The sequence below is a fragment of the Sorex araneus genome, chromosome X (assembly GCF_027595985.1).
Source record: "Sorex araneus isolate mSorAra2 chromosome X, mSorAra2.pri, whole genome shotgun sequence".
Classification (NCBI taxonomy): Eukaryota; Metazoa; Chordata; class Mammalia; order Eulipotyphla; family Soricidae; genus Sorex; species Sorex araneus.
The window spans coordinates 305,543,324-305,560,792 of NC_073313.1; positions in this window are offsets into that span (position 1 = coordinate 305,543,324).

Consider the following 17,469-nt stretch of genomic DNA (forward strand, 5'->3'; position numbering starts at 1 on the left):
CAACAGGCTCTCTTCCCTAAACATTTCTGCCTACCACTGAATAATGTGTCCTTCTGAAACAATGAAGCTCCACTCCTTTTTTGCTTTTTGGGTTGCACCTGGCGATGCACAGGGATTACTCCTGGCTGTGCACTCAGGAACCACCCCTGGTGGTGCTCAGGGGACCATATGGGATGCTGGGATTCAAACCCGGGTCGGCTGCGTGCAAGGCAAACGCCCTACCCGCTGTGCTATCACTCCAGCCCCAAAGCTCCACTCCTTATTGATAAAGTTAGGGCATCATTCTTTTGCTACAGACCAGAACTACTGCTACCTATATGGGCACACCCTCTAAAAATAGCACTTAATTCAAAGGTGTTAACTGGCTTGTCAAGGACATATGGCAGAACAGTTGCCCAGTTAAGCCAAGATTGTGGTCATCAGATGCTGTGTCCCTTCCACAGGCAGGAAGCAGGCACCTTTGGAGGCTCCTGTGCTGGCCTCCAACAACTCTTCTACCTCAGCAACTCGAACAACTCCAGCTTCTAGCTTTGCCAGCTTTCCATCCCTACCAGGAATTCAAGAACCTGGCGGTTTATTGTGTTGTTTTTGTCTGTGTGTTTTTGTTTGTTTTCTTTCCGTTTGGGGGTCATACCCAAAGATGCTCAGTGGTTACTCCTGGCTCTGCACTCAGGAATCACTGCTGGCAATGTTTGGAAGGCCATAAGGTGCTGGCGGGGGATCAAACACAAGTCAGCTGTGTGCAAGGCAAATGCCCTACCCAGTGTACTTTTGCTTCAGCCTCAGGAACTCTGTTTGAAAGCTACTGAACTTGTAGCTAATAGATGTAGCTAACTTGTAGCTTCTAGCCCTAGTCCTGCAGCATCAAGCAGTGAAAACTTCTGGAACACAGGAGCAATGACACTGAGCTCTCAGAGCAGCTTTGTGGAGGAATAAGACCCCCAAGTCTACCTGAACATACTTTATAGTTACATAGAGGGCCTCTTTTTAGTTCACATGCACACTTTCAACCTTGGAGCCCTCATATGCTCAAGATGGGAGCCCCTGAGATCAGGCGGGGAGAAACATACCAGAGGTTCTCAAACTTGACCATTCAACAGAACCATGTGGAGGACTGGGGGGTTGGGGGGGGCGCGTACAAATGCTGGGTCCCATGTTTCTGATTTGGGAGACCTGGGTAGGCCCCAGAATTTGCGTTACCAATGAGGTCCCAAGAGATGCAAAGGATGTCTTTTGAATGGGCATGTTGAGAGCCCCTGCGTGCCATCAAGCTTCTGCACCCTGTCCCAGCCCCACCTGGGCTATGGGGGTGGGGGTGGGGCTAGACACGTAGTGGCCTCAGGGAATGACAAAGGCCTTTGAAATCAGACAAACTGGGTTTTGATTTTTTTCTATTGGCGCTAGGGTCTCTAGGTGACCTTTGTGGAATCACCCAACCTCTCTGAACCTCGGAGCATTCTCTGGAAAAAGATGCTAAGATCCATGTTACCAAATTGTGAAGATGACCTACATCAACCCTCCAAGTCCTTAAGCAGAGACTCAGGGAATAATAGTTACCCTGCAGCTCATATACAGACTTACTCTTTGCTTCTACTTCTCTCTGCAGCCAGGACCTACAAAACGCCAGGGCTGGACGTGCAAAACCCCAGGGCTGGCTGTGCTCATTAAATCTCAGTCCAAAAGGCAGCACCGGGCCTGCTCACGAGGTCTGCATGCCAGTAACCACCGCGATTCCAGACCCCAGTAGACACCACAGCCAAGGCAGGTGGACAACACAGCAGCAGATAAACCAGAGAGGAAAAAAGGGAAATTGCCTGGGGTTTCAGTAGACTGACCCACAGTAGCACCCCCTAATCTCTGACAGCTGTAGGCTCCAGGGTCTGTCATGTGGGAGGAAGCAGCCTGCTCTGGGGTCCAGACCTGCCACAGCAGGGCTGGGTTTCTTGGCGCCCAGGTGCTGTGGCTGCAGGCTCTGGTCTTGTATGGGCCCAGCAGCTTGCAGGTGGGGCTGCCAGCATCTGTTCGGCAGACTGGGAGAATGCCTGGTCCCAGCTTCTCACCCTCCCTCTGTTCTGTGCCCTGGGGCTGTTGGAGGGTTCTTGGTGGCTGGCTGCTGTGCAAGCTCAAAGGGAGATGCTAGCGTGTGTTGCCCACCTCCTCGGCCAGTGGGTGTCCTTTCCTGCAGCTTAGGGCTTCAGTCCTGCAGGAGCTCCTGCAGGAGCTGCCCCTCTGAGCTGAGCAAGAGTGCCTGAGCCCTGGACAAGACAAATGGCCCACAGTTGGAAGCCTGCTTCAAGAGCTCGGGAAGAGGGAAGTTGGGATAGAGAGAGGACCGTTATGATGATAATGATGGATGGAAGGGATTGTTCTGAATGGGAGATGTGTGCTGAAAGTGGGTAAAGGACCAAATATGATGGCCTCTCAGTATCTGTACTGCAAACCATTGCAAACCATGTCCAAAAGACGGGAAGTTGGGGGGGGGGGAGAGAGAGAGAGAGAGAGAGAGAGAGAGAGAGAGAGAGAGAGAGAGAGAGAGAGAACTGCCTACCATAGAGGGGGTGGCTAAGGGGGATAATGGTGGTGGGAAATGTGCACTGGTGGAGGGATGCATGTTAGAACATTGTATAACTGAAATCCGATCACGAAAGCTTTGTAACTGTATCTTACTATGATTCAATTAAAAAAAAAAAAAGAGTCCCATGTGAGCCCCAAACCGTGGGTTCCGCTAAAGGATGTGACCTTATGCCATTTTGAGAACACGCTCAGCCACCTCAGGGAGGCTCCTCTTCTCTGATGCTGGAGCTTGAAGTTCTCAGGGTGGACAGGTGGGCAAGATGGATGCAAAGCAGGGAACATCAAGGCCAGGGTGGACACCATATTCAAAGCTGGAAGCCACACCAGGTCCTATACTGGTCTGGTCGCCCCATAACAAAGTTCCTCCGACTGGGAGACCTAAGCCACAGAAACGAGTATCCCCCAGCTCCGGAGGTCACAGTGCCAGATCCAGATGTCGAAGGTGGTTTTCTTCTGGGCCTGCTTCTCCCTGTGGTACCCTATGTAGATCTCATTTTGTTAATTTTTTCCCCTTTCTCCCATCACTCTGTTGCTGTTGTCATTGTAGGCTTGTCTGAAGGTCACAGACTTAGTTTCGAACAATTGGTCGTGGTGCTCTCACCCCTAGTTATGGTGCTCATTTATGTGGTCACAATACATCAGAGATTACACACTTGTTGTGGTGCCAGAGATCACAAGGCAGTGTCACTGAAGTGGCACTTGGTGACGTGGACAATGCTAGGGGACTCAACTCTGTCCTCATGCCTGCAAGACAGGTGCTGTATTGCTGAACCACATCTGGCCTCTCCTTCATCGGCACTGAGGGAACTGAGGACAGTAGCAAAGTCATGCTTCTAACTGTCACAGGACAACTCCACACACAACTATAACAAGCTCAGCTTTTTTCTCTCAGGACAGTCCTTTCCCTTCTTTGGATGTTGCTCTTTCCTCTAGCCAACTCCCATGTCTCTAATATTCTGTGCCTCAAATACTATGAGAGACCCAAGTTTTCTTTCTGAAAGACCTGCCTAAATTATTGTGGTTTTCCTTTTGGTTTGATCACAGCACTGGAGTCTTCAGAGGCCTCCAGGGGAACCCCCACATTCCATCCCCGCTTCTCCAATGTGTAGCTGTAGCCCGATTTTCTCTTGGATGTCATGATCAGTTGTTGGAGCAAGTGACTAGAGAAGGACGAGAGGTGATAGAATCTGAGGTCTGGCCTACAGGGCTGAGCTCACTTGCAGTGAATACGAGGGCAGAGAGAGGGAGAGGCCTTCGGGATACTGGTGGCAGGAAGCAGACACTCAGGTTGTCAGTGTGGTGTTGGAACATTGTATGCATTCAACTATTATTAACAGTATTCTAAGACAATAAATTCCTCAATAAAACTGGGAAAAAAGCACTTAAGGCACTGAGCATAGCACCCAACAGGCAGTCGGCACTCAGTTAATGTTCGAGTGCCAGTTGGTGATAGCACAATGTGAACGGTGCTATTTCGTGCTCATTGTAAGAGGAAGTGGAGGAATGCACATACCACACAGGGCTCTGATCTGTGCTCTCTGCCCCAGCAAACCCTTTTCCTTTGCCCGTTTGGATGCATTTCGCACAACCTGGCCGACAACTCTGGGAGCAGAAATGTGCACTTTGACCTTGTCACGGGTGACAGAGCAGAGTGTCTCGGTTTCCCTCTGGGGAAGGTGGATTATCCTTCCTCCGCGCATCAGCCCAGAGATTAGTTAGGTCACTTACTGGCTCTCTGGCGCTCTCCGCTCTCCTCCACTTCCATTTCTGGCCAGGAGGCAAAATGGAAAGAGCAAGAATAATGAGGAAACCTGAGCCTTAGGAAGGAAGATGCTGGAGGGGGCTGGCCACACCTGTTGTTAGAGGCCAGTTTGGGGGGGGACCCCTCCCCACCCCTGCCCATGCTAGGATGATCTGAATGATCCTCTTACCTAACTGCAGATCCGAAGTGGACTGAGACCTACCTGCTTCAGCTCATTCCTTCTCAGTTTCAAGAGGAAAAGAAGAAAAGAGAATCACAACTGCTCAACTTTCGAGAACTGCTCCCCAGGCACACGTATACCAAAACAGTTATCAGGCCAAAACATCTGTGGCTGCCTCCTACCCCCACCGCTCACAAATCCAGATGATTTCAGAGCCTGAAGGTGAAACCTCAGCAACAGAAAGGACTTTGCTCACACAGGGTGTACATTTCAGAGGGACTGACACCCAGGTGAGGGGCTGTAGCTGTTGAGAGAAAGGGCAGGTACAGATTTAATATGGAGCATTGGACCTGGCACAAGATTTGCTTCCCCCCCCCTCTTGTGCACTGATATTCTTTCCTTTTTATGTGTTTGCATTATTTATGTTAGCCTGCTTTTAATATGCATGTTTTCCTGATTTTCTAGTCAGAGTTTACTAACCAGGTAACCAACTAGGCTACTGTTTCAGAGTCTGTCAAGATAACACAGTGCCCTCAAGACCTTAAGAGAAGAAGCGTTTAGAAAGACACACTTAGACATGTAGTCAACACCTTCTTTGTCAGACCAGAGCAATAGTACAGAGGGTGGGGCGCTTGCCTTGTGTACAGCCGACTCAGGTTTAATTCTCAGTCCCCTAACCCTCCAAGAATGACTCCTAACTACTGCTGGATGTGACCTAAAAACAAACAAACAAACAAAAAAGATCTTCTTTTGCTCAAATTATGGACATTGCTGTTCTCATAGCCAGGTTATAGCCAGGTCAAAGAGAACTTTCTGGACCATTTCTCCAGGAGCTTAACATTGTGAGGTTGACTCTACTTCCTCCCCTGCACAGATTGGTTCCTCTGTTGCAGCAATCCACTTCCTACTACTGCTGTCTGTGGCTCTAATTTCCTAAACACCAACAAGTAAATGATTTTTATAATCCAGCACAGATTTTCCAAAATCCATCTACCGAATCACCAGTTCCTGGGGTGTGGCTGCTTCAGATGGTGCAGCACTGAGAGATGGATTGGATCCTGTTTATCATAGGCAGATTGTTACAGCTCTCTGGGCAGACCCCAGCGTCTCTGCTGATGCTGTGGGATCAGATGTTTGACAATTCTGCAGAAAACCTGGCTCCCTGTCACTGAAGAATGAAGTTAAAACAGATCCTTGAAGGTGATGACCCGAAGGAATTAAGCCACTTGCAGCCTCATGCAATAATGGGCTGTCGCTATGCCACTTTCGCAGGTGAGCTAAGTCCTAACAAGGCAGCAGTGGTACAGCTCAAACTCCAACTAAATTCCCTGCTTCAAACTCTAAGGCTCTTCCCTCTGATTCACATGGCAAACTTGGTTCGGTGGCCCTGTCTCCTGCCTGTTTTAATATTCACCCTGCAGTTAATGTCTAAGCAGGGGCACTTGTGATGTTGACAAACGATAAACAGGGGCTGCTAACCTGACTGCTCTGTCAAACCAGGCTGCAGGAACTGCCTGCTTATCGTGGGTGGCTTCTTATGCATGGGAGGGCAATGATGAGGACATAATCAGTAGCCCAGAACAGAAAGGTGTGGAAATATTGATGCCGGGAATAATCTAGGGACAGAGTCCAGGATCTCGAGCAGCCCTGGATAGCCTCTTCTCATTCTGCTTCCAGCCCTGCGCTTAGAGACCACTGATGGAAGGCCGCCACCTGAGTGCCGCGCTTCCCTGCCAGGCAGTTCCCTTCCTCCCTCCCACAAATCTACTCTTCTCAGCTGTAATCTCCATTAATATTCTGGTCTGAGCAGCGTCCTGTATGGAGGCAGCAGGAAGCTCTGCTGGATTAGCCAGGCGGAGTGAGACTCTCAGGGGACAAAAGACATCCAAATCTTGCAGGTGTGGGCTGACTCCCAAGTCTGCTTGGCAGAAGGAGCACCCCCGAGGTTTCCAGGGATAGACACCTTCTCCTTCTCCCTCACACATGCACGCATGTACACGTATACATACGCAAAAATGTGAACTCACGTTTAAGTTTGAGAAGTCACACCAGAACATGGTGGAAAATAGCAAACCTTGCTGAAGAATACTCAGGGGCGCCTCCCTCATCCATCCTGTATAGAACCAATGCTGCTGGATGACATTTGTTTTTATAAAAACAAAACAAAACACAGTGCTGCCATTGAAGCATCCATCCTGAGACTTTTCATGAAACCAAGTTTAGGTTTCTGCATCAAATACGTTTAGATGTGTGAGCCAGTGCAAGGTCACCTCAGTTCTCAGTTCATTGAGATCTAGGTTCATCCCCTGAAAAGTAATTACTGGCCACACTTAGAGAACTGCAAAAGAAAGCTCAGTATCAATTCAACTCTTAAGTGGCAAGAGGAGAATATGACAAAAGAGATTCATGAAGACATTGTGATGATGATGGTGACGGTGGTGAGAGTGATGCCGAGAACAAGCAGCCACCTCAGAAAAGCACGTGGAACGTCGTCCTCAGATGGCCTAAGAGCTAAGCCCCAGGTTAACACAAGGGGGAGCCCTTATTTCCTCAGCTCGTGTCATTTTCTAGCGACTAAGGACCCCACAGCCAATTTCCTGAATGCTAAGGAGCACTCAGAGCTTTCCTTGGCTTCATTCTCCAGCACCTCTGTGGAGGGATCACGTTAGTCATAGTAAGGCAAAGTGTGATTCACTCAAACTCACAGAGGCTGACAAAAAACTACAAAAGTGATTTCCAGTGTTGTAAACTCTTAACCTTTTTACACACCACTTTTCCATCTAAGGGAGCTATTTCCATGCTAATCAACAAGCTTCCTTAAGAGGAATGAGAAAGTAAATATACATTTGCCTTATGAGGGTTATCATCTGGCAGAGGGAGCCAGAAGGTCTCTTGGCCTTGCCAGCAAATATAACTTCAGGACAGACAGACAGACAGACAGACAGACAGACAGACAGACAGACACACACACACACACACACACACACACACACACACACACCTGTAGCACTGTTGTCCCGTTGTTCATCAATTTGCTCAAGCAGGCACCAGTAATGTTTCCATTGTGAGACTTGTTACTGTTTTTGGCATATCCAATATGCCACGGGTAACTTGCCAGGCGGGCGGGATACTCTCCGTAGCTTGCCAGGCTCTCTGAGAGGGATGGAGGAATCAAATCAAACCTGGGTCGGCTGCGTGCAAGGCAAATGCCCTTGCAATAGCTATATATATATATATATATATATATATATATATATATATATATATAAAACCTACAAAAGATTCTGTACTCTCTGGAAACACCAGTTGGTTTCATCTCTCTTGGTATAAAATGGTGATCAAACCCAGAGACACTGGAGTCACACAGATCTATCTGGGTGCAGCTCCCAGAGCTCCATTTTACAGACAGGCACAGGAAGGCTCAGAGAGGGTAATGGATGTGCCCAAGAATGCACAGCAAGTTAGGCAGCAGCACAGGTGCTGAGCCAGGTGTCCTGATTCATCATATTCTTCCCTCAGACACTAAGTCTTCCTCTGAGAATGCCAGTATACAGTGACCACATTGCCTTTTGAGTGACACAATTATCACATTCACCCAACAGGTGGGCTGGCTGTCATGTGTGCCCAGAGGCTGTTCATGATTTCATCTGCTTCAAATATTTCATCGTTACCCTGGCTCCTTCCTTCACATCAACCAGAATCCTGGGAAACTGGCAGAGGTGCTCCTGTGAGGGCAAACAGTGGTGTGCATGTTGCCGTGAATGTGATGACAACTGGTCTACCTGGTCTACCCAGGTGATCTTATTGCCAGGGCCTCAACCACAGTGAAGCAGCCAGGGCAAGAATGATTATTTTTTGTTGACAGATGAAGCAACTAACTGAGGTTCCCTGGGGTTACCTGCCAGTCACTCCCTTCTGTGGACCTCAGTTTCTTCATCTGGACCTGTGTTCTCTTTCCATTCCAATAGTTGAAGCATCTATAATTTGCTTAAGATCCCAGAGCTACTTAGAAGCAAAAATCAAAACTAGAACAGGCATCTTTGGACTCCTCCACCAGTGATCTTTTGGATGCTAAGTGTATTCATTCCCTGACTAAGTTATAACTCGGAGAGAAGTTTATTCTCTCCCAGTTCTGGAGGTTTGAAGTCTGAAATCCCTAGAGGCATCTATAAGACCTTGCTCCCTTTCTTCAGGGGATGACCCTATCGACCTGCTTCTGAGGTGGCCACAGGCATCCCTGGGCTTGTGACAGCTCAGCTTCCATCCCAGCATCTGTATTCTTACTACCTTTCCTTCTAGGCCTGCATCTCCACAAGTTTTTGATTCTCCTCCGTGTATACATCTGTGTCCAAAATTCTCTCTTATGAGATACCAGTCAATAGATACCACCTTCCTGACTTTATCTTAAGTACACAGGCAAAGACCCAGGCCATAGTACCGGGGTTAAGGGTCATGCCTTATGTGACCCAGTTTGATCCCTAAAAGAGAACCCAGCTAAACATCCTAATACCTATTACACAAATAATGCATAATTTAAAAAACCCAAAGACTCCTTTATGCCAGGCTGTTACCTGGATATTCTCATTTAACTTGCACACAAAGTATTATATATTATCTGCCTTTTATACCAGAAAAGACCAGTTAGAGAAGCTGATGACTTGCTCAAGTTTGAAAAGATCTTAACAAGCTCTTCAGAGACTGTATCCCTCAAACACACAACACTGCCGGTGTGTGCGCGCATGCGGGTGGGTGGGTGGGTGGCCCCGTGGTACCTGTGCTTGTGGTTTCACATGGGGGTGGCTGTGAAGAAGGCTGAGTCTGTGTGTTCAGAAGGACCAAACCCAGCTGACCTTGTAATTTTGTTTTCTCAGCTGAAATACCAGTACACGGGGAGTTGCTGTTGCGTCTGGCATCTTCCCTGTGGTTCCCTGAGCAACTGTGGTTTCCCAGGACAGCGATGGCCTAGGATGATGTCACCTGGAGAGAGTGGGCATGATGTGAGTCCTAGGGAGGCAGGAACCTCAGGCGCTTCACCTTGACATCAGGCTTGGTTGCTATAGAGAGGACAAAATGCATGAACAGCTGAGCAGCCCGAGGGATCTCCCAATGGGTGGTTTGGGACAAGGTGGGTATGAGCGTGGACTCAGACAACCTGTGGCGAGGCTATTAGCTGTGTGACCTCGGGCAACTAAGCTAAGTTCTCAGAGCCTGAGTTTCCTCAGCTGTTAGATGCAGACCATAACAATCTCTCCTTCACAGAATTGTTGTGGGGACGCAATGCAGTAATGTCCATCCAGAGCTTTAGCCAGACATAGGCCCAGAGAAAGTGAGCAATTGCCTATACCTGATTGCTGGCATGACCAATGTGGGTTTAAGCCAAGAACTGGGAGAGAAAATGGAGTAAGATTCCTTCTTAGAATTTCGTAGGCAAGAGGGACAGTACAAAAAAGTGGCTTTATGATCATTAAAGGCAAATGCAACTTGAACTAAAACTAAAACTGAGATTAAACCCAAAAGTCCCCTTAAAACAGAACCCAGAGCTAGAGAGATAGTATAGGAGTAAGGCATTTGCCTTGCATATGATTGACCTGGGTTCGATCCATGGTGCTGTATAGAATTCCTCTGAACCCCACTAAGAGTGATGCCTGAGCACAAAGCTAGAAGCAGTAATGAGCTCTGAGAACAGGTTGAGGAAGTTCAAAATAAAACTAAACATAAAAAACAGAATCCAGCGCATATGCTGCCTGAGCCCATGTGCTACTTGTGCCCACGTGGCCGAGCACATGCACATGCGGTGCCCAAGCACATGTGTCCCCGCATCTCCCCTCTTGAGATGTGTACTTTCATGCTTTTGTGTCTAGTGCTATGATGTGTGTAGAGCTCTCTCCATCCTCAGAGGAGCCCGTGTTCTCTCTTGAGAGAGAGAACTACTATTTTTCTTTTCCTCTTATCCCTTCCTCCTTCCCTCAGAAACCTCTAAATAAAATCTGTTTACTTAAAAAAAAAAAAAAAAACAGAATCCAGGGTGTGGGAGAGAATATGGGGGAAAGGCCTTACCTAGCATGTGGCTCACTTGGTTCAAATCCTTGGTACCACATCTGATCTCCTGAGCACTGGCTGGCATTGCCCCTGATCATGAAGGCAAAAATAGCCTTCAATTACCATAGGGTATGACCCAGACACCTCCCACACCTCTCCCACCCAAACAAAAACAAGCAGAATCCAGGGGCGGAGAGATAACTCACAGGGCTGGGCCACATGCACACAGAACTTCAATGTATGTTCGATCCCTGAGTAGCCCACCATGGCCCCAAACCAAAAATAATTATTTCAGTAAAAGACTCACAGTAAAGTAAAACAGAAGCCTGAGAAGACTTTTGAAATAGAAGAGGGAAGGTTGAAAGAGGTGAGACAAACAGGGCCCAAGAGCGAGGAGGGTGCTAGAACCTCCTAGCTGCAGCAGAAGGCTTTGACTGGTACTCAGTCTCCTCCTGGAACCTTCTCCCAGGTGTCTCTCAAGATGACCCAGCTCCTCTTCCTTTCTGAAAACCACTCAGTGTGCCACCCTCCAACACATACACACACACACATGCGTGCATGTGTTCACATGAGCACACGCTCCAACACATACACACACATGTGTGCACGTGTTCACATGAGCACACACGCGCACGCGCGCACACACACACACATACACACACACACATACACACACACACACACACACATTTCCATACCGCTTTTTTGTTTGAAGAACCACCAAGCTTGGGTTTTTCCTGGGAAGGGCCTGTCAGTCAAGAAGTGTGTTACCCAGATCTAATGAGTAACTCAAGAGAGATCAAAAGATAGAAGTGATGCCTTTTATTAAGCTCGCAGATTTATATAAGTGAGTCTGCAGGACCACACAGGTCTCCTGTCGCAGTGCAGGAAAACTGAGTGTGTGTGTGGTCCCTGTAGTCAAGAGGCAGTGAGACGGCGGGTGTGAGCCTAATAAAGGCTATAATTGGCACCTCTTTGCCCCAAAACCCCAGCGACCACCTCCTCCCTGTTACCAAGCTCTCCCTCCTTGTGGGGAGGGGTATAACAGGGGAGATCAGCCTTGGGAGGAGCCTGGGGTAGGCAGGGGGCATTCCACTGTGGGCCCTGTTGCAAACATAGGGTCAGCAAAGGGGTGCTCTGTCCTTCCGGGGACCATCCACTGGACTATTAGGAGGTGTCATTTCAAGCCCTCTCCCCCACCAGATCATTACCTGGATCATCCCCATGACCCCCTGTCAGACAGAGGACTAGGGAAGATGGGATTTTGCACAAATCATCATGGTTCATTATTAATATGACTATTTCATTATAATAAGCACTATAAATGTGTAGCTGTAGCAACCAACATTTTTAAAAAGCTTTAACAGTTGGCTTCAACTCCCTTAAAGCCCCCAAATTAGAAAAAAAAAAAAAGGATATGTGGATTTGAAGGACTCTCTCAGCTATGCTGTGGGATGCGGGCACGATTGTTGGGACATCTATTTTAACCAAAATACAAAATCAAACTTCCCTTCTCTGAGTGCTAGAAAGCCAGCCACAGACCATGAAGCTCTTCCTCCCTGTCCTTAGACCCTTCAGAACACCTCTGGACCTCAGTTTTGTCATGTGTCCTTTGAGAGGGTAGAGCCACCCAATGCTAAGGTTTACTCCCGCTCTTATATTCTCAGTCTGGGCCATTCTCAGCAAGAGCTACCTGTAACTAGGACCATTGTCCCTTTGTTTCCCATAAAGACCCCCAACCCATAGTTTCCTTTGTCCTTCCCGCCCTCCCTCGTCGTGCCAGCCCCCGGGCTTCTGCCCTGCTTCCAGCCGACTCCCCATCTGCACGGCGCCCACCGTGTGCATTAGAGCCTGGCTAATTCTGCCTTGGCAAATCCACAAGCCTGATAATTCCCCCAACATTCCTTGGCAGCCTCCCCTTCTCCTCCTCAGCAGAGACTTAAGAACCAAGAACAGCCATGAGCTCATGCTCTGCTTCAGTTTTATTACTCCTAGAAAACCGACTTCATTTACTCCTGGGCTCTTATTGCTGCACGTAATTGAACCTAAGCTGAATGTTTAAAGGCAGCTAAAAAACGAAACCAAGCCAACACAACAACAAAAATCCTTCAGTCTTGGAGGGTGTCCTTTGAGTGCATTTTTAGTACTTACTCTGCCTTGACAAAATAGAAAGTCATTCTCATGACAAAAATAGAAAGTTATTGCTGATACTACAACAACGGTCTAATTCTCTTTTTATTTGTTTTTATTTCTGAGCCACAGTCAGCAGTGCCCAAGACTTGCTCCTGGCTCTACACTCAAGGATCACTCCCAGCAGGCTTGGTGAACCAACTGGGGTGCTGGGACCAAACCTGGGCCAGACCTGTGCAAGGCAAGTGCTTAATCTGCTGTACCATCTCTCCAACCCCAGAAGGAATTCATTCTAATGTTATGTAGCAGCATTTCATATTTATTAGTTCATGAAGAATAGAACAATTGACTCTTATTCCAGCTTGTAAGTGAAGGGACCAAACTTCAAGAAAAGTTCAACCAGTGGCAGAACTGGGTTTGGAGCTAGACCTGCCTGACTCCAGACGTGGTGCTCTCCCATGATGCCCTTGACTCAGGCTGAAGTTTTTGCAGCTTCATGTTTTGTATGTGTAGTAAATCCTTTCCCTGTGTGAAAACTGCAATACTTAAGCACTTGTTTTGTTCCAAAGGAGGGACTTGCACTGTAGCACTGTCATCTCATTGTTCATTGATTTGCTCGGGCGGGCACCAGTAATGTCTCCATTGTGAGACTTGTTGTGACTGTTTTTGGCATATTGAATACGCCACGGGAAGCTCTGCCGTGTGAGCGGGATACTCTAGGAGCTTGCCGGGCTCTCCGAGAGGGACAGAAGAATCAAACCTGGGTTGGCCACATGCAAGGCAAATGCCCTATTTGCTGTGCTATCTTGAAGAAAATCACTAACATTTGAACAGGTAAGAAAATTAAACATAAAATACAAGCATTATGATTAATAAGACCGTTTTTTTCACAACCTAATAGAGCAAGGGGGGAAATGGCTGGGCCTGCATTTTACAAAGCTTAGTTTTAAACTCACTATCTCCCCTGGTACTAAGCCAGCCCCTTCCCCCCCTATTTCTCAACAATATTTCTCGATGGAGTCTCTGGGTGATCCTGAAATCTCTGGCGAAAGGAATGTGAACACATGGTTAAGAACCTATGTCTTGGACTGGAGCCATAGTACAGTGGGAAACGCGCTTGCCTTGCATTCAGCAGACCCAGATTTAATATCCAGCATTCTGTATTGGTTCTTCAAGTCTGTCAGGAGCAATTTCTGAGTGCAGAGCTAGGAGTAAGCCCTGAGCATTGCTGGGTATGGCCCCCAAAAGAAAACATGTTTTAAATAAGTAAATTAATAAAAAAAAAAAAACCGATCTCTTTTCTCTCCTTTTCTTTTTTTTGGGGGGGAAGGCAAATCCCGTAGTGTTTCAGGGGCTGTTCTAGGCTTGATGCTTAGGGGACCTTACAGTGTCAGGGCACAAGCCAGGCCTTCTACATGCAAAGCCCGCACTCCAGCCCCATGAGCTCTCTCTCTGACCCTAAGGACCAAAGTCTTGAATAATATATGGATCTGTTAGAGGACTGGGAAGGTTAGCACTAAGAGGAAAGTCGGAGTGTCTGGTGGATAGTGTGAACATGAGGGGTGAAGGAAGGAGCAGAAAAAGAAGCTGGGCTGACAAAAGCTGTGTGCCTGGCTATCTTTGGTGGTTTAACGCCTTATTAGGGGTCAGAAACTTTAGCCGAGCGACAAATATAACCTGCCTTCCATCTATTTTAGCACAGTGTGTAAGCTGAGAGTGGATCTTTTTTTTAAAAAAATAATTGAAAACAAATCAATTATAGACTGTCCAACCCTGAGTGAAATTTTTTTGTTTTTATTTTGGGGACACACCCAGCATTATTCAAGGCTTACTGGCTCTATTCTCAGGGGTCTCAGGAGTCACTCCTGGCTCTACTTGGGGGACCATATGTGGTACCAGGAATCAAACCTGGGTTGACTGCTTGCAAGGAAAATGCCTTCCCTGCTGTACTATCTCTCCGGTCCTAAGGGTGAATCTTAATGTAAATTGTGGCGTCTGGTGTTTTGCTGTATCAGTCCAGGTTCATCAATAAGAAACTTGTCAATCTAGTGGAGGGTGTTGGCAGTGGGGGAGCCATTAAATATTTGTAAGCTGACCCTTTAGAGTAAAATTTTGCTGAGCTCTGATTTAGCTAATTATTACTGCCAATTATACTTTCATTCTCCTCCTTTTTCTTCCTCTTTCACTTGCCTTCCATTCCCTTTGCCGCCAAGGAAGGAAAGAACAGAGGAGATGTGTGCAATTGTGAGATGCACTCAAAGTGAATGTGCGTGCGCACGCACCCAGATTCAGTTCAACGATGCTTTCTTTATTTCTGACATTTTGTTGCTCAAACAGGAAAGTTCAGTCATCTGGAGATGTTTTTTTCTCCTGACTCAAGCACTTTGATAGACCGGTGTTAATTGGGTCCATGTGCCTTCCTCATTTGGTAATGCCAGAGTCATGAAGTTCTCTCAAGCACGTTGGGTTCAGCTCAGCATACAGCCTTGAGGCCAAATAAAAAGGCAGAGTAAGGTAATTGTCCAGTGAATCTGAGTCTGGCCTCAGCTCTTCAAAGACAATAGGAGGCAGGTGGGTCTGCAAGATCTCCAAGACAACACTCCATGTGATTGGACCACCAGCTCATGACCCTCCTGGGGTTGGCACAGTCTTCTTGGGGGACAGTGATAGATGTTGCAATTAGAATCTGGGCTAAGAGGAAAACCCTTTTCATGTACAAAGTGCTAGGCTTGGCACTGCCTTCAAAGCACTACATTTCTACAGTCTTTTAGCCCCTTGCCAATGGGCAGGGGTACAGGGAGATGTGTCAGGTGGTGGATGACCCATCCTAGTCCATTAGCTCCAGAAAACAAAAAAAAGGAATGTGTGTGCCCTTCTCAGCCCCTCTGTTCCCCCAAGGAGCTTTTCTACAGCCCAGCTCACTTTGTGCCATATTTCTCTTTGTCTGCTTGACACTCAGGAAGTCTCACTTCTTACCACTTCTCAAGGATCTAGAGTTTCTTCAAACGGTCAAATGACCCAGGCATTGTAGCTGTTCTTACTCATTACCGATGAGCATCCTCTATGGAGTCTTTCTCTGCCAACCTCTACAGGCTGGAAATCTTCAAATTTCACCATCACACTTTTGTTAAAGTTGGCACTCACCCATGAATTCAAACATCTCTATACTGAAGACTCAAAAAAAAAGTTATTTGTAGACCTTGACCATTTCTAGGGCAACCAATATATGCTTCCAATTCATTTTTTCATTCGCCATAGGATAATTATGGATAATGAAAACCAAGGATATAGTAGTGCCAAGGAATAATAAGTTCTTTCTGCAGTGAGAGGAGAGATATAACCAAATGATTACACTAGGCATAATTATTCTCTGGGACAAGTGACCCATATTATATATCACGTTATGGAAATGCATAAGAAGGGATTTGAATAATCTGGAATAAAGTTGGGGGATGTTGTCAAGGCAAAGGATTTTAAGCTAAAGTCTGAAAAACTTGAAAAAGAGAAAGAAGAGAGTGAACTGACTTATAGGAGCAAAACTAGTGGAAAGGCCAGGTCAGGGAATGATGGTGAGTGTGAGGACTGGAGGAAGCCATGGTCAAAGAAGTAGTTCTAGAAAAAGGGAAGAGATCATTTTGGATTCTGTTAGAGGCAGACTACAGAGAAATAATGTGCAGTTTTCTTTGTAGTTTATTTTGGGGTTTTTTTGGCTTTTGTTGTAGAGACCAAACCCTACAGTGCCTGACGGTGCCATGCAGAACTGGGATACTTCAAAGGTATCAGGCATATACTCTACTACTTGGGACAACATCTCTGGCCCCAATCATATTTTTAACCAGTTGCAGAGCTTTAGACTTCAAATAGCAAAAATGTAACTTAAGTTCCCTTAAGAAATAAGAAATGTATTATTTTATGTAACTGGAAGCCCTAAGCAGTCTTGAGAAAGGACCTAATCTAAGAACTGTGCATTAGTTAACAATTGCTGCATAATCAAGATTTAGCTACCAAACAATCAAACAAACAGTACTCAAATTTTAGTTTCTCAGGGTCAAGAATCAAGACTTGGTTGGAGAGATAGTACAGTGGCTAGGCCATTTGTCTTGCATGCAGCCAACCCAGGTTCAATCCTTGGCACCACAATAATCCCCCACAATAATTTCCGAAAGTGAAGTGCAGGGCAGCTGGAGCACTGCTGAGTGTGTCTCAAACAACAACATCAACAACAATGAACCAAGACTGGCTTAGTAGGATATCTCTGGTACAGATGCCTCACCAAATTGTAGCCAAACTGCCCACAGGGGCTGCAGTGATCAGGACCTGACTGGGTTGCAGGATCTGCTTCCAGCGTTTGTTCTTGGTTGTCAGGAAGGTTTAAAACCTTCATGGGCTGCTAGAGGGGGAGCCCTACTCCTTCACCTGTGGGCCACTCCAGAGGTGCTCACAGCATGGAAGTGGTAAGAGTGAGTCCTAAGTGAAATCCACAGCCTCTATATTACTAATCTCAGCAGTAATATGCCAGGCTCTGCTGCCCAATTCTGTATAGTGGGAGACAACGTTAGGTTCTGGCCCTACTCCAGGGAAGGAACATACATGAGGACCTGAACACCACAAAAACATGACCAGGAATAGGCTCAGCAGAGTCTGGCTTGCACAGGATCCATCTAAGCTTCCTGGTTTTCTCTTGGCTCTGCCCCTCTATGCAGACGGGAAACAAGACTGCTGTAGGATTTAGAAGCTTTACTCCCACCCAGGACTACATCCTGAGGCAGGAAGCAAGATCGCTTCTAAGCACTCTCCAAGAAAA